Below are 14,543 nucleotides of genomic sequence, written 5' to 3'. Positions count from 1 at the left end.
AGACACACAGGAGCTATGGTAGGAGGATTGGCCAAATCTGGAGGCAAGGAGACAAGAATGACAGCTTGTTTTTACTTCACAGAGCAATTTCAGGGGTGCCATTTCCAAGAAGACCCCTCTTGACTTGGGGAAAAGACTAATCATGACTATCTTTTAGGAAAGTGAGTTTTCCCCCTTCTTTCTCTCAGGAACCTTAAGCTGCCATGGAAGCTCCGACCCAAAACCTTGCAAGATCTCTCTTTCCCTTCTTCCAGGGCTTGCGTGATGGCTTGCGTGGCACCTCCAGCCACTTTCTTGATACCTTGGGCTCACCCTGGAGCACCTAAGTACCTCTCCATACCCTGCTAATTCAGAGGATTGCGAGTTGGCAAGTGGCGCATTAGCTTCAGCTACAGTATGATGTTCTCTGCCTCACAAGCGGGCCGCTTTAGAAGCCTGCAAAAGAATCTTATGTCCATGCTTTGAACACTCTTTTTCTTTCCTTGGCATTCCGTGGTTGCCACCGCACAACCTTAGGACGAGGTGGAGAGTGCTCTCCTTTTGGATGATGTAACCTGCCAGGGTATGGCCATCCTCCAGTTTCTTGATGTGTGAGTCTTTTCGCTTCAAAAGATTAGTAGATATCTTGCGGTCTCTCGGCATCTGGTAGCCAAGAAGCCCCACGAGCACGAAGGAGACGACGAGATGGTGGGTGCAGACTCCTCACCAAAGTGTGATGTGGGATGAGGATTTCTGTTTCTGAATTCAAAGTACTAAACTACGTCGCTTCAGCGGATCAAAGATCTATCTTGGCAAAGTTTAGTTTTGAGCACCATGGCTTCATCCTTGTCCAGATTCATTATTTCAAGTAGCTCCAACGTTTCTGTGTTCCCCTGGAGCTGGGATTGCACAAGCGTGGTGATTTTGGCAAAGAGAGATCGGATTGCCATGGGGAGATGTTGATTGTCATCGTCAGGCCCATCCTTCTTCTTCTTCATCAGCGCCTCCACAGCTGCAGCAACAGACTTGACATGTATTGGAGGTAGAATCTCACTAGAAGAAGAATTTTGTCGAGCTTTAACAATAGCAACTGATACAAGAGCAGGAGGTAGAGGGAGAGGTGGAATAGGCTGTGTAGTAAAAGAAAAAACTGTAGGAGGGGCTACATTGCTTTTTTTTAATGGAAAACGCAGCTCAGAACTGAGCGGATCAAATTTGGCTGGATTGCCAGTTGTAGCATTAGTAGTCAAAGGATCAAAAGATTGGTTACATATTCCATCTATAGAGGCAGACCCAGTAACCTATGCATTTGAAGGCCTGTGTAGTTCAGCAATTTTTATGCTGATAAAGCTTGATAGTGCTCCCTGGCCAGCTTGCTTCGGATTAAGAACTTCATTTGCCACTACAGATGATATATCTGGAAAAGACAATAATGACAAAGAGTTCTGTAAATTTAATGGCATGATTGAAGATTGACCTGGAATGTGACTTTCACCAGGCAGCTTTTTTGTATGGGGTCGAAGTCCTGGCACTGTTTCCTTCATCAGAGGTGAAAAGGACAACAGCTGGGTTGATGGTTGTTCTTGAAAGAGAGTAATCCATTGCTATAGATGATGATAAACTGATTCCTGTGGACACAGAATTAGGGCAATTGTCTACAAGTGATGCTCCACTTGTTTTTGTGTCCATAGAAACTGAGAGATTGCCTGTACTAGCCATTGCCTGTTGTAAGACAGATGAATCTATAGGCCAACGATCTGAATAAGAGGTATTCAGATTGCTCACAGTAGAAAACCTTGCCCAAAATCTCCAACGATTGAGCCAGTACTAAGGTCCAATGATTCATTTGTGTCCTTAGTCGCATCCCTTCCAGGTCTTTTTCCATTTTCAAGTTTGGGAGTAGGATGGAGAGATACTGCAACTGCAAATTTAGGTGGTTGAGAAATTGTCGAAGAAGCTGGCCTTGCTATTGCAGAAGCACATGTGTCAGTCTTGTCAGGCCTGCATTTCTGGTAGAAGCAAAAGATTGCCACAGCAATGATTGAAGTTACTACCGCTGTGATGACAACAACAATAATAACTACCTTAATATTTGATGGGCTCTTGAGTCCCGGTGCTAAAGCAGGAGCAGAAATGGGTTCACTAGCTGGCGGTTCCATAGGTTCGAGAATTGAGTAAAGCACTGCACTTAATTTGGAAAATAAATCAAGAATTGCAAATGTTTACGGTAGTAGTATCGTCAATTCAGAATGCTCGATGCTGCAATGACTTTCTCAAGGACCAATAGACATGATACTTGCCAGTTGCCTCAAGTCAAGGTGCAGACTTCAATTTAGTGCATTGTAAAGTGCAGACTGGAATAAAGAGTTGATTTCAGACCCCTTTTGGTAGGGAGCATTTATAGAAACATTATGTGACTGGTCTATAAGGTTGGGATTTGGATGATTGTATTGAGACAAATGCCTTGCTCTCAACTGAATTCAGGGCTTGATCATAGCAATATTGTCCCAGAGTGTGAGAACTGATTTCAAGCTCTTTTCCAGGACTTATTGGGCTGTGAACTGCAGTTTCTTCTTTAATTGCTTGATCTGCCATAGTATCTTCCAGAGGAGACGCTTGTGGTACTATTTACAAACATTGGGAAGCTCATTAGCATGGCAGATTTTAGGTTCTTTCCCAAGTCATAGCTTATCTATCATACAAGGGCAAAAACAGCAACACAAGTGGTAGAGAATGCAGTGGAATGCAAGTGGTAGCAGTGGAATACTCTAGATTTCAGTCTTGGTTCCATCAACACTAGCTATAGACGTACTAGCAGCAGTAGCAAATTCAGCAGAGCAGTTCTGAGGCTAAAGTAGAAGCAAGAGTTGTGCTAGGTTGAGGCGACACCATGTGTAACATGCATAAGATGGAGGAAGTTTCTGAGGTAATTCAGCAACAGTCAATGCAATCACACCAGCCTTTTGAGATGCAATGGCAGCCTTTTACTCAATAGCTTAAACAACCATTAGCACATTACAAGCAACAACAGTTGCATCAAGAGTCTGGACAGCAACATAATGATTATGTTTATGCTGAATTTGGTCATACATGTTGTGTGTACCTTGCCACGGATATGGACAACTTGATTATTATGGGCAGAAGCCTGAGCCTTCTCATAGATATGTTGGGAAATATTACTATGGAAATCATCGAGAACCCTATGACTTTAAGGATCACAACATGCATATGGAGATTCTTATGCAATGTAGGCACAGCAAGGCAGTGATTATGACCAGCATCATGCCAATACCTATGCTCATGGACTTGCCAATCATCATACTTATGGTCAGCCTAGGATGCAAGGACACCATTGTAGTCATTTTGGACAGTCATCATGCAATCTTGGGCAGCATGTTTATGGGCAACAATATGACCAAAGTTTTGGTAGTAGGCAACAGCAAATAGATGTATTTGGGCAGCAACATGAACATTTTTGTGACATGCATTCTCATAGAGATTATGGATAGCATGACCCATGCTGTGGGATCAATTATCAAAGGCAACATGCTTATGACAATTATGCGTGTGATGCGCAGCAGGGCTATTATCACCACATGCAGTATGGATAGCATGAGTATCATTATGAGCAATAGCCATATTTTTATGACCATCCATATGGACAACATGAGCATTATGGTCATGAGTGGACAGCCATCTGTTGTATATGAGCAGCATGCTTATGTACGTGAGCAGTAAACTTCAGTGGAAGCAAATGCATATGCTCAACCAAATTGTCCCTCTAATGTGCAGCAGGGCTATTATCACCATATGCAGTATGGACATCATGAATACCATTATGAGCAACAGCCACATTGGTATGACCATCCATATGGACAACATGAGCATTATGGTCATGAGCATGGACATCCATCTATTGTACATGAGCAGCAAGATGACTATGAGCAGCATGTGAGAACTATTACTGAGCTGACCAATGGTGATGAGCAGGCGTGTAAATTGTTATCTAAGGCTAAACGCATTAGACATCTTACTAGTGATACGATATGGGAATTGCATGCTGCGAGCTTATGCTATCAATGTGCCAAGCTAATATCTTGTAATCATCAAGCCACATGCAGGGCAAATACTGCCAAAATACTCTTGGTATTAGAGTATTATGATGCAAAGGATGGAGAAGATCTTGTTGAAGACCATTTTGATATGGGTCCACAACAAAAACTTCAATTCAAGAAAGAAGATCATGGGCAGCATGTGGATTTGGATGATCATGACCCCATGCGGGAGCCCCTTCAGTCCACAGACCTACAGTTTAAATGCTTGGACATCACTAAGAATTGATGCAGTCCATGCAATGGTGGCTTCAGCCTCATATGCTTCAGTCATACAGAGCATGCTGATGCCTGAGAAGCTTATGGAAGAGCTAGAGAATACCACCATGCTGATCATGCTTCCAGCTGTACTTGACTTTGACCTTATGGAAGCTAATCCAATGCATGGCAGCGATACCACTTTCCCTTTTGATCTGGGTGGCTATAGGTTGACCTTGACCCTCTGCATAGACTAGTACTACTCTTGAATATCAGGCAATCTTTTACTGGGTCTATGCCAAGAACCCCCTCCCCACTATCTTTTGCCACTTGTAATGCTATACAGAGTAGTACTCTACAGCCCACTACTTGGCTATACTAATAAGTCCGATCTTTGTTTTTTAGGACAAAAACTTCATTTTGAGTGGGGATGGATTGTAATGGAGGGGAAATACTTAGGTCAAGTTGATCAAAGTATAAAAGGTGTAAGGGACACTGCATAATCACCATTTGATGAATATACATCTGTCCTTTCACCTTCTTCCCTATCCCTCCATGGCTGCCAACCATTTCTCTCTACTTAGGTCAAGTTGACCTAAGTATAAAAGGTGTAAGGGACACTGCATAGTCACCATTTGATGAATATACATCTGTCCTTTCACCTTCTTTACCTTCTTCCCTGTCCTTCCATGGCTGCCAGCCATTTCTCTCTCCTCTTTCTGTCTTTCTCTCTACTCCTAGTCTTCCTCTCTCCTCATCACCCTCTTTCTCTCTCCTCTCTATAGTCTCTCCCTTCTCTCCTTCTCTCTCCTAGGTCTCCTTCATTACATTGCCAGACAAGTCAAAGAATTACTAGACATGAGATTCATTGAGCCTAGTTCTTCACCGTATGTTCCCCTGTGTTATTGGTAAAAAAAAAGGATGGATCTTTTAGGATGTGCATAGATTACAAGGATCTTAATAAGATCATCGTGAAGAACAGGTACCCTATTCCATGCATAGATGACTTGCTAGATGAGCTCAAGGGGGCTAAGTACTTTACGAAGATAGATTTGAGGTCAGGCTATCACCAAATCTGCATGAGGGCAGGGGATGAAGTCAAAACAACATTTTGGACTGATAGGGGGCTTTACCATTTCTTGGTCATGCCTTTTGGGTTAACTAATGCATCGGCCACCTTTCAGAGCTTAATGAACAAAATACTTCAACCCTTTCTTTTGAGACTTGTGTTGGTCTTCTTTGATGACATCCTCATCTATAGTAGATCACTGAAGGATCACCTTTGGCACATGAGGCAGGTGTTTGATGTATTGAGGTAGCACATGCTCTTTGCCAAGGAAACAAAATGTTCTTTCATGCAGACGGAGGTGGAATACTTGGGGCACATCATTAGTGAAGATGGAATTAGGGTTGATCTTAAGAAAGTGCAATGTATAAAAGACTGGCCCACACCTGCAAATACCACTTCACTTAGAGGATTTCTTGGTCTCTCATCATTCTATCGCAGATTCATTAGGCATTATGCCACTATTGCAGCTCCCCTGATGGATAGGCTTAAGAAAGAGGCCTTTTTATGGGATGCCATAGCTGATAGGAGCTTTAATCAGCTCAAAGAATTGCTTACCTCGGCACCCATCTTGGTTTGCCCAGATTTTTCGAAAGAATTCACCATTCAGTGTAATGTCAACGGCAAAGGCATAGGGGCTGTATTGTTACAAGAGAATGGGGTTATAGCATTTGAGAGCCGCAAACTTGCTGAAAATGAGATGACCATGAATGTATATGACCAAGAAATGCTAGCCATCCTTCATGCCATTAAGAAATGGCACCACTACTTGTATGGCGGTAGGTTTAGGGTCAAGAGTGACCATAGGGTCCTCAAATACTTCCTCTTCCAATCTAATCTTACACCAAACAACGCAGATGGGTAGCTACATTGCAGAACTATGACTTTGACATTACACATACACGAGGAAAAGACAATGTAGTTGATGATTCATTATCAAGAATGTGGGCTTGTAAAGTTTCAGCCATTATGGAACTTCATAGTGATTGGATAGAAGAGCTTTAGGAGGCCTATTTGTTAGATGTTGATTTCAACCACATTTTTTAGAAATTACAGCAAGTGCATGTAGAAGAAAACTCTCCATATCAGCTCAAGGACGATCTCTTATGGTTTCAGGGCAGGATTGCCATCCCATACACTTCCCCATTCAAGCAAAAGATCATGCAAGAGATGCATTCTTCACCTACAACTGGTCACTTGGGCATTTTTAAAACTTATGAAAAATTTGCTAAAAGCTTCCATTGGAAGGGCCTATGGAAGGATGTAAAAGATTTTGTTTTGAGCTGCGTGTCATGTCAACAAAACAAAGACAACACCTTAAAACCAGCTAGTTTACTACAGCCATTGCCTATGCCTGAATGCAAATGGACACATATCACTATGGACTTCATAACCAGCTTACCGGTGACCAAGAAGGGGTGGAACAGCATCAATGTAGTTGTGGACAGACTCACCAAGGCAGCCCATTTCATTCCTACAAAGATTCAATATAGTGCTTCTCAAGTAGCTAGCCAATTCATGGAATATGTTTTCAAATTACATGGCTTACCACAGGTCATTGTGCATGACCGGGATGCTAAATTCATGAGCAATTTTTGGCAGGTAGTTTTTAACTCTATGGGCACTCTGTTAGCTCCTTTCACTGCTTATCATCCACAAACTGATGGCCAAACAGAGAGGGTTAACAAGTGGCTGGAAACTTACTTGAGGCATTTCTGTTATGATGTGCAAAACACTTGGGACTCGTGGTTGCATCTGGTTGAGTTTGCCTATAACAACTCTATACACTCTAGCATTGGAGTTTCACCATTCGAGGCATTGTATGGATATAAGGTACCCCTCCCCACGGTTATCTTCAATGATAAAATAAACCCACAAAGCAAGGAGGAATTGGATAAAATGCAGGCCTTACTTTTGTAAAGTTAACTTGAAGAAAGCTCAGGATCAAATGAAGCTTTATGCTGATGACAAAAGAAGGGATGTTGAATTCCAAGAAGGGGATTTGGTGCTCTTGAAGGTGCCCAAGTCCAGATATGCCACCCTTAAGGATGGATCCAGCAATAAGTTGGCACACAGGTTCCATGGGCCATATCAGATGTGGGAGACTTGGCATATCAGTTGGAACTACCACCATCCACGAAAATTCATAATGTCTTCCATGTGAGCCAATTGAAGCCCTTCATTGGATCATCAGTGGATTATGTTGAGGAGCTACCACTAATAAATGAAGAAGGCATCATTCAATACATACCCGAGCAAATCATTGGACAAAGAGAAAAGAAGCTTTGCTCTCGCTCCATCATGGAATACTTGATTAAGTGGCAAGGTTTACCACTTGAGGAAGCTTCTTGGAGGCTAGCTTCAGTTTTGGGAGAGTTCTCATATCTATTAGAAGCAGATTTGTCTGAATCTAGCGAACCGTGGCCCTGTTTTTTCTCCTAGAATGATTGCAGATAGCTCTCTGTTTCAAAGCAAATTTTACCCTGCACTATGGACAGTAATGGACATCATATATGGGCTGAAAGTACTCTTTGAGAGCTCCGTTTTGATATATAGCCCACCCCGATCAGAGTCTCCTACAGAAAGTTATGGCAGATTTACTACAAGAGGGTCCTGTAGCAAACATATTGCTGTCCACTGTCTGCAACTCACATTCACTCAAGATACTTGGGTCAAAATTCATCTTTTATAATTTCCCGATAAGACCCATGTAACGTACATACCCCAATGACCCGATATACGCAATAATACCTCTTCATTCATTTGTAAACCCATGTAATAATACAGCAGAGTAGTACTCTGATCTGCTCCTACCCAGTTAGCATAAGTGCCCAAATTGTTTTTGAGGGCAAAAACCTTCGGGTGGGGATGGAATGTAAGAGAGGGGGATTTAATAATGGGGAAGTATATAAGGTGTTAGGGACTTGATTTTTCATTATCAGATTTTAATACAAGTCTCCTTTCATCTTCATCTCCTTCTCCAAGCTCTCATGGCTTCTTTCTCTCTCTTTCTATCTTTCTCTCTCTTTTTCTAGTCTTTCTCTCTCCTCGTCACTCTCTTTCTCTCTCTTTCTACAGTCTTTCTCTCTCTTCTGCACTCTCTCTTTCTTCTTCTTCTCTCTCTCCCATCTCCTTCATTACAAAAAATACCACGTAATAAGGCAACATGAGCAAGTATCAAAGATGGATCAAACGGTTCTAGCTACCACCCAAACTAAAGATGCCATTGACAAATTGACAACCCAAATTGATCAATTAGTTGCAATTTAGATGGTCGAGAAGGAAAACGAAGAAAGGTCTCAAACTATCACTAATTCAAGACAACCATTTCAGTTTGTAGTACTAACTCGTAGCAAGGTAATATTGGAAAAAGGGGATACCAAATAGCCAACATGAAATTGGAAAACCCTCATAAAAGAGCCAATCTCGGGGATATTTATAGTGGAAATTCTCAAGGACTAAGTAGCCAGGCGCATGTGGGTGGATATCAGCCATCTTTTGGAAGGCATTTTTCAAGTAATGGTCCAAATGGTAGTTATTTGGATCAACAAAGTAGTGGATACATTTCATGCTTTAATAAGAGGGAGCTCTGAGATAAAATAGTACTTTTCAAGTATGGTTTTTTTAGCCTTATATGGACTTTATATGGGATGGATGGCTAATGCATCTTGAGGGAGTCCAAGGTAGAGTAAATTTTTAGCTTATTATAACAAAACAACTCAAAAAGGAGTTCAAAAAGAGGTCCCAAATCTTTTTCTTGAATCTTAACAAAGAAAATACAAATTAGTCCAATAATTTTACAAAGTAAACATCCCTTAGAGTATTGTTGGAGGAGAATGACTTATTTCAAGTGCCAACAATACTTTCACCTAAGAGAGAGAGAGGTCATCCTATTGACTTGGAACCTAGCTCAAAGCCTATAAGAAGCCTCCCTATAGACTCCCCAAATTTGAAAGAGAAGAGGTGGCTAAGAAAATCAAGGATTGTTGGAAATGGGATTCATAGAATTAAGTTCTTCGTCATATACCTCACCAATATTTCTAATAAAGAAGAAAGATGGCACCTTTTGGATGTGTATTAACTGTTGAGATCTAAACAAGATCATGATTAAGAATAGATACCCCATACCAATAGCAGATGATTCATTGGATGATTTAAAGGGAGCCTAATATTGCACAAATTTAGACTTGAGACCAAGCTACCACCAAATTAGAAGGAGAGAGGGCAATGAGGTCAATATGGTTTTTAGAATTGATTGAGGCCTCTACTATTTTCTTGTTATATGCCATTCAAGTTTCCCCTTCCACCTTTCTTGTTTTTAGGATTGATTGAGGCCTCTACTATTTTCTTGTTATGTGCCATTCAAGTTGCCCCTTCCACCTTTCAAAGCTTAATGAACAAGATTCTATACCCTTTCCTCTTCAAGTTTGTGCTAGTGTTCTTCAAGATGACATCCTCATTCATAACAAGTCATTAAACGATCATATTATGAACATGAGGAGGGTGTTTGACATACTAAGGAAGCATAAATTGTTTGCCAAGGAGAGCAAGTGTGCAGTCATGCACATGGAACTGGAATATTTGGGACATATTGTGAGTGAGAAGGCATGAAGGTTGACCCAAAGAAAGTCCAAATTTTCAAAGAATGGCCAACACCAACCAATACCACTTCTCTTCATCGTTTTCATGGGCTTTTATCTTTCTATGAAAGGTTCATTAGGCATTCTTCAACAATTGTAGAACCTTTAATCGATAGATTGAAAAAAGAGGCATTCTTTTGGGATGCATATCTTATGTGGCAATATGATTCATGGCAAGTTACGCCATTAAAAAACAAACCACAAGAGACCTCAAAACCATTGTGAAGCACTCGTATTATTAATAGTTAATGTATTGCACTTCCATGTCAATTATTCAAACAATAACTTGATCAATTTGTTCTCCCATTGTTCCTCTCTTTGTATATCTCTCTCTATAATTTTGTATGTGTGTGTCTATGTGCACTATAGTTGATTGAAGCTTCAATCAACTCAAAAATTAGCTACTTTAATACATTTCTTGGTTTTCCCTAACTTCTCCAAGGATTTCATCATTCAATGTGTTGCTAAGGAGAGAGACATAGGTTCTGTCTTACTTCAAGACCATGGGGGTTATTACATTTGAAAGCCACAAGCTAAATAAAAAGGAGAGGGAGATGAATGTTTATGATCAAGAGATATTGGCTATCCTTCACACAATCAAGATGTGGCACCATTATCTTTATATGCACTACAAGATATAGGCCTTATACCGACATTAAAAGCGACGAAAATGTAAATAAAGAAATTTGCCCCCATCGCCTCTAATATTGGTGAACCCGACGTGAAAGGTCATCGGAAGGAAAGATAGGATGGGAGAACCTTCAAGCACAATTTCTAGTGATGTTTTGCAATGGTTAGTGCAAAATCTGAATATACTTGTACAGATACAACAACAACAACATGTGATGCATGCTTCTACTCAAATAGAAACTATTGTGATAAATGTTATATTGGCAATAGAGCGTGAGATAAAGTTGTTTAATGGCAAGAAAGTATTTGCAGATTTGCATATCACGCATGCATATTTACAATGACATTGGCAAATCGACAAACAAGCACAAAAAGATATTAGGAAAGCCATTGACCTGAGATGAGCAGTAACAAATTTTCTCTCACTATATGATCATTGTTGAGGAAATCACAAAAGGTATGCCAAAAGCCATAGCTAGAGAATTACGTCTAGTTCCCTTTTTCTATACAACCCTTTGTGAGACAAACAATGAAAATTTAGAAGCAATGGAGCAGAAAGGAAAAGGGAAAAGTTCCTTTGCACACAAATGGCATTCTAACCAAAATCTAGTAGCTAAAATTGGCCACTCAATAATGACCATAACCAAGCAACCTCTTTGCACGAACAATCATCCATGATGTCAAACTTTCAACAAATGCCCAAAATTAGCCCTTGTGCAAAAAGTGTCGTTATTGGCGACGCCATAGAAGAGTCGGTACTAGCATCATTATTAGTGTCGGTATTAGCGTTGCTAATAGTGGCGCAAATAATGACGCTTTGTGACACCCATAACGATGCTAATAGTGACGCATGTAGTAAATTTACGACACTAATAACGACAGTAACAGGGAAAAAAAAGTTTGTGGCAGGGCAGCAAAATAGTTTCTGCATTGTGTACAATACTCGTGTAAATAAAGACAAAGTGTACTTAAATCATAACACTGATACATGAAATAAATACATGATCGCATAATGAAAGCGACTAGTACAATCATGGCAAGATATCACTACTACATAGAAAATATCTACATAGATCATGCAACCAAAAAAGAAGGGTGTGTGAGCTCCAGGGATCCAAGGGCGAGCTATAGATCATCGCCATCCGAAAGCTCGTCCCACCGCAAAGGAGCATCGAACGAACTCGGCAAAAAAAGAAACAACTACACATCAGTCCACCATACAATAATGCATTCTAATTAAACATGGTAACTACGGACAAGAAAGATGAGTGACTTAAAGGGCCGCCGTGCCCATACAATCAATTGATCAATGCAGTGAGACCATGCCTCTCTACATATCGAGTCTCAAGGCCGGTTGGATCGTGATTTGTAATGGAGTGCTGCAAAGGAAAAAAAATACTAATTGTTAGAAACATGATTGTCAGTATAAAGGATATTGCAAAAAAATAAGTAAGCAAAACAAAAGAAAAACTTACAAAGTCCTCCAGATATGTCCTGTGGCCGCCACTCCCAAGATGATGGACCACTCCGGCCTCTAGTCATGCCCTCGCTGCCTTGCGTTGCTATCTCCAACGTCTTGGAGAATCTGTAGCCTCCTCCCTCAGTCGGCACCAGTCATCTGCATCTAGTCACTCAAGCTTTGCAGCCCCACTCTTGAGTGTGTCTGATCATCTGTATGATATATATGCACACATGCACTCCATCATCCAGCCCGTAGAAAACCTATCTGCTACAAAGCTGGTATCGGAAACTCCTCATGCAAGGATGCTACTATGTAGTCCTTGCTCTCCTCCGGTATGTTTTGCCAATGATCCAAGACATTGTGCCGAAAAACTTGTTGGCACAACTCTCTCATGCAAGCCATCACCCTCCTCCCCTCATCATTTATGATGATGACTCATGACTTATCATCTACAAGGTAGGCATATCCCTCTGGGGTATGCCTAAGATGGGTCCTCTCCCACTTGGGACCACGCTCCTGGGCATATCCAGGAGACCCCAATACATCAAGTGTACCGATCGCGGTAGTATCTATCAGAGTAGCACCCATAGGGGTGCCACCCGCGGATGGCTGAGAAAAAGTCGGAGTGACTGGAGTAGACGTCCCCACAGGTGTGACAAATCTTGGAGGTGACGCAACTCCAGTAAAACGATGAGACGGAGACACCGCATCCGTGTCTCCACAGCAACCACATGAGCCACGCTCTTTGAAACCGCCACAAGAGCGAGAAGTAGCACCTGTATCTCGAGTTGACCGCGGGCTCACTGCATCCGTATCTCTGCAACATCCCCCTAACCATGAAGCACTTCCTCCATTTGGCCCAAGTCTGGAGCGTCGACCTCGTCTGCTCGAAACTGAAGCATCTAATCGCAGTGAAGTAGATCTAATAGAACTGACGATGTCCGAGACAGCTCCTGGTCCGCCATGTCTCTGAATCTTACCACCTGATTTGGAGACATGCACGTGAAGATATCTTGCAACTCCTCATCGCTCATCCCTTGTCTTGTCCTAATGATCTAAGTATCCACAAAGGTCACCTACACAGACAAAAAATGATGTTAACATAATCAATTTAAATCATACAAAGCACGATAATATAAATCTTAAAAAATGATCTTACTTAAAATGTATATCTTATGTACCCTTATAAGTGATTAGTCAACGAATTGAGTAGGTGGATACTCCAAGTATGAAGTATCCTATGGTTCCATATCAATCTTCTGACACAACACGGCATAAACTGGAAGGTCGATAGACATGTCACCACAAAAGGATGAGTCCACCTCGTTCTCAAAGAATTCTTAGACTCCTGTATTTTCATCATTATTACCCGATGTTGGATCCTCTACTGCTCCAAGCTTTCGATGGCCTCCACCCCTTGCAATATCGACCCCTCTATTTGCATATTGTCCTCATCTATGCTTGGAACATCGCTTTGATCATATACTCTTGCACTTCGGGGAGCTGAAGGTATAACATACCACCATCGAGGTTGTCGAGGGTTTGGATAGAAGATTACCTATTCACAAACACGTACAAGAGAGATTTAACTATTGTGGCATGTATCATGTCGTAATACAATTAACAAACAAATGAGTTCATGCACCTGTTCACAATGGGCCGGCAACACAAAGGTGTCACACAAATTCGTCCATTTTTTTTCGAAATCTATTTCGAGAAATCTAGATTGACCTCGTCGAACTGTTGCTCTAGCTCCCTCAACTACCACTTTGAACCACTACACATCGAATAGTATCATGGAGAAGCTATGATAATCCACCGTAACAATACTTTGTAAGTTCCCAAAATACTCCATCTCATCTATAATTGTGTTTGGATCCGTTGCTCATCGTTAGCTCTCTTGCTCGAACCTTGCCATGATACCACAGTCTATTGTGGAGCGCATTTTGTCAATACGCTCCACGTGGAAATGCTGTCCACGCGACCACGTTGCACTATATATGTTGTACTGTACATTGAAACACTCAATTAGTTGTCGCATATAAAATATAGATACAACAAACCCTAAACATGTCATCACCTTTGGACTACATTCCCTCGAGAATTTTCACTCCTCGGTTGAGACCTCCGCTCCTTCGTGAGACGGTGCGGTCAAAGCTCCATGCAGCCATCGCATTGACATAAATCATGGCATCTCCTCCATGCCCTCGGGATATCGAATTGGTTGATGGCGCATACTACGTCGAAATTCAGATCACGCTTCTTCTCAATCTTGTCTAACTTGTTGGTACTCGGCGAGCCACGTCTCCATAGAGGCATGGTGCAATATACAAAAGCGATTCACTTTCTCCTCCATTGCAGTATCCATTTTTTTTTCTATCCCATTTCCAACCACCACATCTCTGGTCAGTCTATCATTGTCCTTCAACGACCATAGCATACTATTGTCTGGATCC

The sequence above is a fragment of the Lygodium microphyllum genome, chromosome 11 (assembly GCF_053477565.2).
Source record: "Lygodium microphyllum isolate KBCC chromosome 11, Lygodium_microphyllum_v1.1.10, whole genome shotgun sequence".
In the NCBI taxonomy this organism is placed as follows: Eukaryota; Viridiplantae; Streptophyta; class Polypodiopsida; order Schizaeales; family Lygodiaceae; genus Lygodium; species Lygodium microphyllum.
Note: the sequence above shows the minus strand (reverse complement) of the source record.